The sequence below is a fragment of the Pundamilia nyererei genome, unplaced genomic scaffold (genome assembly GCF_000239375.1).
Source record: "Pundamilia nyererei isolate P.nyererei 1_Seehausen unplaced genomic scaffold, PunNye1.0 scaffold00391, whole genome shotgun sequence".
NCBI lineage: Eukaryota > Metazoa > Chordata > Actinopteri > Cichliformes > Cichlidae > Pundamilia > Pundamilia nyererei.
This window is the reverse complement of record NW_005187792.1, coordinates 76,264-88,217: the sequence shown is the minus strand read 5'-3', so window position 1 is coordinate 88,217 and position 11,954 is coordinate 76,264.

Genomic DNA, 11,954 nt, shown 5'->3' with positions numbered 1-11,954 from the left:
ATAAGGTCTATGGCTGAGGTAAACCTGCATCTAGGGATGGGAATCCAGTCCGGTAATGCCATTCCTTGGAATTGTTAGTCTGCCTGCCTATCGATCCCTGTTATTGGTTCCACTTGCACTACAATCAGTTTGTGCACGGTTGGAGGAATTAGTGTCGCAATCTACCGTCTACATCATGGATGTGAACAAATTTCATCTTTGTGAGTGTGTGAATGTGTGTGTGAATGGGTGGATGACTGGATGTGTAAAGCACTTTGGGGTCCTTGGGGACTAGTAAAGCGCTATACAAATACAGGCCATTTACCATTTTGTGTCATGCTATCAGCTTTGTGTTCATATGTGAATACTGAGAGAAAGATCATATTTGTGTCCTCCGTGGGATAGGGATTTGTGTTTGTGTGTGAGGCTGTAGCCTATAGGTTTATAATAATAAATGGTAATTATGATTTCAGAGTGAAAGTAATGTAAAGAGTATTGTAATAAATTACTTTCTCCTGGGAGTCATTAAGTAATATATTGCATTACCCCAACACCGATGACAACCAAGAGGGGAAATACCTCCAACATGAATGAACATTTGATCGCACAGTGTTACCACGTTAAGGATTTGATACACTGCTTAGCAATGGTGGTAACTCTCAAAGCAGAGCCAATGAGAATCCAAAGAGAATCAATAGAGAAATTAATATCAATGATGAAATCGTCATTGCTACATTCTTATCAATACCCATCTCTACCTGTGACTTCTTCCAACTGGCTAAATTCACCAATACATTTAGAAGTTGTCATTCTTTTCTTTTAGTTTTTCAGGTCAAGTACAGTTTTGGAAATTGTTGCACCCATCTCTACATTCTGCCTCCTTAACAACAAACTGGCTGGGTTTCATTTACAAAACATAATGAAAACACGATACTCAACCACCAGTGGAATGAATCCACCCAGCAAAACCACAAACTTTGTGCCACTTTTGTTCCCTTGAGTTGATACTTTTCTGTTTCACCATTTCCATGCCAACTACGTAAACCTGGTTGTTGAGGTGGTGCCGCTGCCAGAGCTGAAGGGTTATCTTAAACTCCCTAAGAGAACTGATCCTGCAGACTCTCAATACTGGCTTGTGTAACTTGTATTGTTTCTGGAGAGACAGGATACTCCCTTCCTCTCCCACACCCTTATCCTCACCTTTCTCACCCATGAAGTCAAATACACTCCCAGTATCTCAAACTACTTTAGCTGACTTGAGTAGGCCAGCTCAAGTTAAATGCAACATTAAAAGACATTAAATACATGGCAAAATTGCAAGCAATTACAGCTATCATTTTAGAGCAGGATTTAACAGTCTGTGTACCGAGACATTTCCAGATCAAATTTTTTTTCAGCTACATTCCACATGCACTTTAATAGACCAAATATTAGTGTTTATGGGTGGATGTGTCAAGTGTTCACAGGTAAACTATTTGCTGTTCATATTGCTGCCTCCATCTAAATGCTGAGCCCCTTTGGAGGAAAGGTTTGATGCAAGAGTTGGTGAAGGGCTAAACTGGATAGTTTAGGTGTTTATTCTGAGTAATGTAGTGTGATTCCACAAAGAAGATTTCAGTTCATAATTTAGTAAATTGAGTGAATTAATTAACAAAATATAGTCTATATTATCACTTGTTGCCATTTTTTAAACATTTTGAGAAATCACCAAATGTCCCTTTTTTTATGAAGTATTTTCCATAGAATAATATGTAAACTAAAAAAAACAATACTCAGGCAATAAACAGATCTCTAGGAATAGGCATCCATAAAACAGAACAAAATTAGTATAACATCCAGGAAGCTACCTCATTCCCCAAGGAAGACTGTGACTGTTAGCTGAAGGTGAATCAGCTAACATGAGAAATAGCCTGGATGCCCACTCCAGGTTTGGAATGAGTTGCTGTCCCAGGTGGAGGAGTTTAAGTATCTCTGGCTTTTGTCCCAAAAGAAGGCAAAAGTGAACACTAACAGACAGATTGGTGCCATCGTGGTACTGATGCACATGCTATACCAGTCTGTTGGGTGAAAACTTGTCGATTTACAGGCTGATCTTCATTTCCACACTCACCTATGGTCACAAGCTCTGGGTAGCAACTGAAAGAATGAGATCAGAGGTGCAAGCGGTAGAAATGAGGTTCCTTTGAAAGAGTGTTTGTTCTCAGCCTTAGAAATAGGGTGCTTGGTCATTTAGGATGATTTCAGAGTAGAGATGGTACTACACCTGACCAGGATCCCTTCTGGGACCCTTCTAGGTGAGGTTCTTCAAACGTGTAATGAAAACCAGGCCGATCCTGGACATGTTGGAGAGATTACATATCTAGGATGGCTTACTGTGGGTTCATTTAAATTCTTTTATGACCCCAATTGGCTTCATCATATACATAAAACACAAACACAGTTTACTTGAAATTACTGAAAAGTGATACCACAGTGAAAAGGTGTTAAAGATGTTTTTAAGCAAGAGACACAAAGGATGTTAAATATGTCGGTAGGATTAGGACTGAAAGTAATTACAAAAACGTTCAAATCAAATGTAATCCAGTGTAGAGGATAAATCAGGGGTAAAGTTTCCAGACCAGTCTATTCTGGTTAAAAGCCTTTTTGTAGACAAAAGCTGAGGCAGGCTCAATGGCTTCCACTAGGAAAGAGTTTTTCTTGGTACCGTACTTTGGGAGAAAAACCGGTCAAACAGTGAAGTGAGAATGCTGTCAGGTCTCATATAAACAGATTTTACTCTTCCAAAAAGGTGTTCAAAACACAAAGGAAGGATGCTGAAGCACCATCCTTGTTTCGCTTCTCCCTGTTGACGTTTGTCTCTTTCCTTTTGCCAGCTCACAGGATACGACTACCCTGGTGAAAGGTCAAGGGTATGCCTTACATACATGTGAGGGTGATACTGCTTCGCACACCACCCAGTAATGATGAGAACTCACTTGTTATTCCAAAAGAATATCTTGTCATGACATGACATCCCAAAAACCAATTTCTCTCACCTGTGCCAAATCCACATTTGCTGACTAATTTTATCTCTTAGTTACCGTGCTACTGTGACTGGAATACAGTAGGTCTGAGCCAGAAGAAAGAACAAAAATGCACATATCAGCATGCCCCTTATCATCCATAAATATCTCAGCAAGATTCCAGTGAAGACTGACAGGAAGGATGTGCACAGTCATGCTCAAAATTATCTTAAAACTATCTGCAACTGTAGCGTTTGCAGGATGCGTGAATACTTTGATGTCCTTCAGCTTGAGCACAATAACCCCCCATTGCCAAAAGTGTGGAGAAAAGTTTAGAAACATACCTGCATGTGACTATCAAGAGACTTAGTGACATTGTGTTTTAAGTACTGTTAAAATTCCAGCTCTCTATGTGTGGTACTTGTGTTGTCTGCCATAGTGCTGGAGGGGCTATGGGTCCTGCATGTCTGGGCTGCGCAGCTTCTCAGTTTGTAGACTACACAGCGCCAGGAGGCCAAAGCCTGGATTGAATTAATTTTCTGGGAACTAAGTAACACTGTCAACATCGCCAAATGATACACAGCTTCAAGATTGGATTTGTCCTTAATCAGTAAAATTGACTTTTGCAAAGTTTACACAAACACGATCAATCCTTTTTTACACATTAATCTTTAGCTGCTTTTGGGTGTGAACTGAGCTCAGTTGGATTGCATGATGTCATGGGAGTGACTGCTGGGTTGAACATTGTGTGCCCCTAGATGTCTGTAGCAACATTTGTGTTTTTCTACAAATGTATAGTTTGCAGTGTCGTGGAGGACTCAGGGATGTATGATTAAAAAGCTCTAAATAAATAAAAAATGCAAGCAGTGCAACCAGACTGCCTTGAAGATGCACAGAGGTCACTTCCAGAATGATTTCATTCTCCTGTCAGTGACAATGCAGCTGTGCGGTACAACTTTGTCATGTTGTAGCTTACAACTACACAATTCTTCAGGCAGTAAATAAACAGCTCTTCCACTTAAAACAGAACAAAGAGGAACACCTTAAAACTCAAGGACCAGGATATGATTGATTACTGAGTGAAAGTTCTTCCTAATAACTTAGAAGTGTGTAGGTTTAAAGGGCACTTTAAAGGCATGCTGCTGTTTATTTTATAAACCCTGAGTGAAGAAATCAAGTGCAGCCAGACTTTTCCTGTCAGGAATGATTATTTTCCATCTGCAGCACTATCAGAGCCACTGAAATTTTGCTCAGGTGTGCGTGGGAGACCCAGCTGCAACAGACATCATGATCAGATGTCATCCAAATGTTCATATCTTACAGATGGGCTCTAAAGGGTGATAAAGTCACAGAGTTTTATGCACTTCTAATTACTGGCAGTAATTAATAGCTCTCTACCTAGATGATATGTGAGCAGGTTGCCGTATGTGAAGGCCTGTGTATACTAGACACCATCTGTCAAGGTCTTTAATGGCTTTGAGTTTAGTATCAGCGCAGCAATCCTGTCAGTAACACACTGCTGGAAATTATACTGACTTTCATTCCTTTCAAACAAGAGCAGGAGACTTCATCAAACAGTACTCCGCATGAACCTTTTGAACCGCAAACTGTTTTGGTTTCTAGGCCTGGCTGGATTTCTGTCCTTCCCTGAAAACCCTTTGTGCTCTCCTAATACGACCTATTGGCGCTGTCACCTCTAAAGGATTTTCCAGGACAAATCTTGCTCCCTGGCATCAACATTAGTCTCATGCACAAAATTTACTTTTGTCACGTTAGTATGACTCACACTTGAAAAAGAAAGCGCTCTTTTACCCGCAGTTTAAAAATACTAACTTACTTCAAAGCAGCTTCTTTGGTTTGCATAAAGAGAGAAACATATTTGTGAGACTGCCTCAGGAGTTTCTATCTAATTACGTTATAGAGTGTGAAGGGAGTCTGAGGACAATATATGCATGTCACCCAGTCGTGCCGGTGCCAGGTCATTAAAATCAGTTTTAAAAACACGACATATTTCCAAGGGTGGATTTGTTGTTGCTAGTACTCTCCAGGCAATATTGATGACAGGATAAGCTTGCTTCATAAACGCTTTATGAAATGTAAAAGAAAAGGGATAAAATAAAACCACTGTATAGAGAGAATGTCCTGATCTCAGATTTTAAGTTATTATGTGATGAATGACCAACTCACAACGGCCCAGACTCGGGCCAGTAGCTAAGCATGCTGGTCTGATTCTCATTGAAGGCGGGCGATCACAGTTTGCATGTCTCGGGGTGTGACTTTGAGAGATCAGTCCCAGCTTGGACAGCAATATCACTTTGAGATATGTGACATAGAAATAAAGCAAACTGTTATGGTTCCAGCTAAGGGTTTGCCATTTGGCTGAAATGTAGCATTAACTTATCTTTACTCGAAATACTGGAAATACTACAATCACCCACCACCAGAGCATAATAGTAAATATCTCTATGGCATGCAGGCTATTTTCTTCTTAAACAGGAAAGGATAAAACAGTCATTTGTTGAGCTCTGTGGTAATGGTTCTTGGCCTCAGGGAAACTTTGGTATTACATCAGAAGTTTTCTTGTGAGAAATACCTGGGGTGATTCATGGACATTTACGGTGTCAGTAGCAACCCTCATTACCTTTTCAATGAGAAAAGCTAATGAGAGAAAAAATATAACAGAGGGGGGCTGTAGAAGAAAACACCACCTGCAACTAAAACCTGCAGCTCTCCCAGATAGCGAGTGAGGGAATGCAGCGTGGAACAGGTGATCAGATTATCCCCCTATCCCAGCAGGCAGCCCAACAGTACACTCAAGTATTAGCAAGCAGCTCTCTGATGGAGGTCTGGATAGTGTCACACAGCTGAGTGATAAGAGAAGAGAGATAAGCAAAGAGGAGAATAAACCTAATATGTCATGACAAAAGAGGTGGAAGAGATGGATGCAGTTTAAAAAACACAACATGTAATCCTTATATGGCTTATACTAGTATGGAACAAGGCTTGGAAACGCTAATGTTAGCATGCTTAAAAAGACAACGCCAACAAGTTGATGTTTTCCATATTGACCATCTTTAGTTTTGCAAGTTAGCATGCTAATATTTGCTTGTCATTAATAAAAAGAAACAGCTGAATCAGCTAGTAATGTTTTTTTACAACTACATGACAGTTTACATAAATCTCACTGAGGACTGGATCAATCAATTATGAAAATGTAAAACTATTAGAAAAGGTATTTTTGAACTAGGGAAGCTTCTTGCTTGTCAGCAAGTTATATCTACAAACATAATATTTTCAGATATGAACATTATGAATGATCATTTATAGATCTGATACATGTTAAATAACCTCTGTCAGTCACCGAAGGTAGAATTTCAAAAGGTTTCCATAAATCTTTCATCCTGAGCAAGCAAACAGCTTGAACCATCCTTGAAGGTTGTAATGAGCAAGCTGTGCAGTGAACTTTGACCCAACCAGAAGGCTCACTTTCTTTCTTCTACTCTGTTTGTTATGCACAATAGTGCAAACACAACCACATCCTAGACCACCTCACATTTGCACACACAAATAAAAACACACACTTTCATACTTATACCCCACCCTGAGGGGGTTTTCCACAGTGGGTATTTACATTACAAGCTGAAGGACAGTGGTGGTCTGTTGTCAGGGAAATGTGCCTGTCACCAGGAAATAGTCTTATTTACAGCAACACACAGAGAACAGTTAATACTGACTGAGGCAGGAGGGATTTTTTTTGTCTTTTACCTGTGCACATGCTGGTAACTACCCTCCTGCTGCTGCATGAGTAACATTTGAGAGATCAAAGAGTTGGGTGACCTTAACACCTATTGCGAGCTTTTACCTGGACAACCAATACATGACATGGTAGTGTTTAGTTTGAGTCGCCTCAGAGAATAACATGAATCACTTCACTGGTCAGTCATAGCAGCACATCCAGGTTTTTCCCTTATCCAGTCAAATATCACAAGATCTACTTGATTGCCTGGCACAAATCCATTCTAGATGTTTTTGTTTCCATTTTTGCATCACCACAAGGTCTGTACATGTGGGTCAAATTATTATGTTTACTGTATGCTGACAACCCAGTGTGGTAGTTTTATTGGCCTCTAATCAATGACAAAGATAGGGTCGGAAAAATAAATATGTCCGATTCTTTCAAAAGCACCCAAGCCAAGTCTTTGGTTATGGCAGGTAGGGTGATTTAGAACCGATGAGGTGTCACTGTTTGATCCGAGGTGGGAAGGGAGGAAAATGAATAAACCAGACCGAAAATCTCCAGCCTTGCCATGTTGCTCCCAGGAGAGCAACCAAGCAAAAGGAATATGTGATAAAAACAGAGAAGAGACACAGGCAGAGAAACTTTTGGTTTTGAATTATTGAAACATTCTGAGGTTGTAGTGTGTGCCTAACACTGTATTTATGCACAAAGCTCTCATGAATAAATGTGTATGAGGGTTTGTGGTAACTCATGGGCTGATACTGGAGTTACCAATGTGCCTGATTAAGACAAATCCCAAAACCTTCATAGCTCAGGAATGCCTTTAATTTTTCACCATATGCATGCAGCTCATGAATGACAAGATGAAGTTAATAACAGTCAGTTTGGTCAAAGCGTTCATTTCTGCTGCTTTGAGTCGGATTTCTGAGGTAGTGTGGCCTTCACACAGTGCCACATGGAGAGTAATTGAAATTGGTGTTGAGTCTGTGGTATCCATGGCAACCGCCCCATATTTAAAGGGAGGGATTCTCTGCTAGCATTGTGTGCAGACTGTGTAAATGTGCCCAGTTGGGTGAAGCAAGTCTGGCGCGTTTCACTTTCATGTCCTAGATCAGAGCCATGCTAATGCTACTCTGAGCAGTATTAGCAGCACTCAGCTCAAGCTCGCTTTTAATTGTGAAGCGTCCATAGCAACTGGTGATTGCGTATGCCAGAGAGTGTTGCCAAAACCAGCAGGCCAATAAACCAGAGAGATTATAAATGGTATGAAATAAAATCTTTCGTCCTTTATGGTGATTTTTCAGAGGGAAATTTAAAAATAAATAAATAAATGTGCAAAAACAAAAAAGATAATGAATATTTAAACTGTTTTTTTGTTTTGCTTTTTACAAATAGTGATAAACTGCAATGAGTGATTTTTTTTTAAAAGAACACATCCATTTTGCCAAACTACACCACATCATTGAATTAAATGTGAACTGTTAATGACAAAGTAAATGGGATAAGCCAGTGAAGACAGAAAAAGGTCCACCTTTAAAAGAGAAATCTGACTTTAACCAGTACGAAGGAACTGCTCCCATAAATAACTTCTCTGTAGGCATGTAAAGCCAGGAGAGAGGGTTTATGGGTGTTTATAAATGTCTTGATGTGATACACACCAAATGACCTGTTCTGTAAATCACACACTCAGGATCCCATGCTTTAACTAAAGACAGTTTGTGGTTCTAATGCTTCAAATTCACAGGGCCTGTCCTCACATGAAGACTTTATAGCCCTCCTAATAACAATAATAATTTACAGCTTGTGACTTTTAGAGCTGATGTGTCTCTCTCATAAACAGCTATTATTCACCACGCTGTCACCTCAGCAACCTGCCAAATATTCGACCTGACCGTGAGCAGACACGTCCAAGAGCATGCTCGTGCTCTAATGTGCATATTTATCACTAAGATCAAGAGAAACCTTTTGATACGGTGCTGTTATACAGTGATACACTGTTTAAAAATCATATATTTTATATGCAAACCCAAAGTGCTTTACAACATAGTATGCATCTGTGCAGACCTCCGTCCATTAATAAATATGAAATGCTTAATTTGTTGCACTATATCAACACATACAAACAAATAACATCTTGTTTGTATGTCATCTTGATTTTCTGTTGTGTTTGGAGACCTTATGACACCTCCAGTTGAACCAGTTCAGTGCCTTTCTATTTTTGCTAGAATAGAAAATTCATTTATGGATGTATTCACTGATTAGTTTTGTTTAGCTTAAAAGGGGTTCAGGTAAGACTCACATAGTATAATGCATACAATAAAACACAGAGTAACATAGGGGATTTGGTTATTCTTAGTTAATGTTTCAATCTAATAGTTAACTGTTTATTTCTAAGAACGCTGACAGAGGACAACTGCTCCTTAACATGTGAAACAAACTGTAGGTTACTTATGTCTCCTCAAGGGTCTGAGGGTTAAAGGATCATGTCCATGACTGAGCTGCATGAATGTTGGGCCACCTGTTCTTGTCTGCAGGCTTAGTTGTTCATCTGTTCTGAACTTAGGCCATTGCTGTGTCAACAGTGTGTTGTCACCTTTTCGTTTTCTCAGTGCTGAAACATTTTTCTTTCACCCAGATGACACTGGCATTCGGATTCATTTAAATCTATTGAAGCAGTAAGTTGCTGATAACTACAAAAGTATTTCTTTGGTTAGTCACAATACGTAATCCATATCATGTCTGAGCATGTTTAGCCAGTTTGCTCGGCTAGTGCATCAAACAGTGCAAAACCAGCTTCCACTCCGTCACATTTTGGAAGCTGCTACTTGCATAAATGGCATAAAGAGTGATGTCTCGGAAATAGGATTTTTTTTTGCACAAAGCGATGTGGTTTCAGTCGAGCTTAAGACACAGCATGGACATGAATTTGTATTCGATGACCACAAAAACATTTGGTGGAAATTTTGAGATTTAGAGGAATATCTTTGACATGAATTATCTGAAAACAGAGAAGACCATTCTTGGCATGCTGGTAAAGCTCAAAAGATAACGGTAACAAAAAGCAGACCAGATGACAACTTGACAAAAACTGAGGGAGAACACACAGACTAAATATAAACGTCGAGCAAAGGGAAAATAAAGCTCGGGTAAACTCGAAGCATCTAGAGCTTCAGTAACTAGAGCGTCAGTAAAGAACACACAATACCAGACTAACCATGAAAAAATAAAGCTGAAACAGATGAAATTGAAACAGGAACCAAGAAAAATGTTGCGGAGCCAACAGTGAGATGCAGAAAAGGGAAATACAGTACATGAGTCGCAGGAAGGATAAGGAAGACACTTGGAGAATATATGTATAAAAGAAGGCTTATATATAAAAAAAATAAAGATGAAAAAAAGACCATGACATTTCTAGCTTATAGCAAGGTTAATGTGCAACTGAAGATTGGGTTTATAGGTGGAGGAGGTCTCTTGAGGCTCCGATAACTATTTACCACCTGTTCCCCAGAGCCGCAGATCTTGGCATTTGATAGCAGCTCAATCAACATGGTACTGCTGGTATTTGGCAGCATTATCAAATGACAGATAATCACCTCATTGTCCTGCAACCATGTCTTGCCACCACTCAATGCCAGAGCTGGGCTGGAATCAGCCAACCGGCAGTGACCCTTAATGAAATACTGTATTCCAGCATCTCTGCTAATACAGCCAGGTATCTCATTAGCTGTTGAGTTGTGTGGTATTTGGAGCAGGTGGGTAGCCTTGCTGCAGATGCTGAGTGACATCCCCTTTTATCTTGGCGTCATTGGGTCTCAGTCTCACACAGAGAGAGTTGCAGAAAAAGGGAGACAGAGAGTCACTCATATCTCAGCGACACCGGTGGCAGATGTCATCTTGGCGACCAACGGCTTTCTCCCCGTCAACATATAAAAGCCAGACATTTATGCATGTATGTCATTTTTGCTGAAACAGAGATATGCATGGTGTGTTTTTGGTTGGAAGAGATCAACTCTACACACACGTAAGAAAACATTGATGTAACTGATTTATGGACGTGCTAAAATGCTGCTTGTCAGGGTCATTGCCTCTGCACACATTCACTCACAGATAGACATGTTTTCCCACACACTGACCTCGTTGCTGGCTCACATGTTACATGCTACAGTGTTTTTGTCTACAATGTGTTTGTGAAGACAGCTGCGGACCAGCAGCGGCTCCATTATGACATACAGCAAGACAAGAGCATGGAGGAGTGACAAAGAGACCCACACAGTTAAATTTTTTTATTTAGGAAAATAATGTATGGACTTTTGTACTAGTCGGACAGCACGGTGGCACGGAGGTTAGCACTGTCCCTTCACAGCAAGAAAGGCCTGAGTTCAAATCCACCATCAGGCCGGGGTCTTTCTGTGTGGAGTTCGGATGTTCTCCTCGTGTTTGCGGGGTACCTCAGCTTCCTCCCAAAGATGTCCAGTTAGTGGGGATAGGTTAATTGGAAGCTCTAAATTACCCATAGGTGTGAATGTGAATAGTTGTCTGTGTCTATGTGTTAGACTGGTGACATGTCCAGAGTGTCTCATGCCTCTTGCCCTAAGACAGCTGGGTTTGTAATATCAGTATTTTTTTTATGTCCTTAAATTAAGAAAAGTATGCTTTTTGAAATGTCTTTAAATGTGATATTGTAAATTTAACGTTCTGTGTTGCCCTTTAAAGCAGCTAGCAGGGCTGAGAGGAATGTTTTATGATATGTAAATGAGTGGAAAGAACCATTAAATACAGGGATGAATTTAATAAAAGACAATTCTTGAAATGCTGTCTGGAAAAGATTGTTCTGGTGGACAGCAAGTGTGATTTTGATCACCAACACAAAGAAAGGTGGGTAGTCTAAAAAACACACAGCTCACACACAGAGTCCTGTATTAAGGTTACTATGTTATAAAAAAAAAAAAGGTAACCCTGGAATTTCTCAATTTTCATGATTTTCAAGCTATAGTGTGTTATAAATATATTTCTCAATATAAAATCTGTGGTGTTAACAATAAGATTTGAGGGGTGGTGGGTCATAGCAGGTAATCTGAGGCCAGACCAGATACCTCTTTCTGACCTCTCTGGCCTTTCTCTTCAGGTTGCTCTGTAATTACTTTGACCTGCAAAGACTGCCTGGCTCTATCCTTCATACTTCAAAAGACAGCATCTCTCACACATTTACTCTGGAGATGAGTACAGCTGTTACA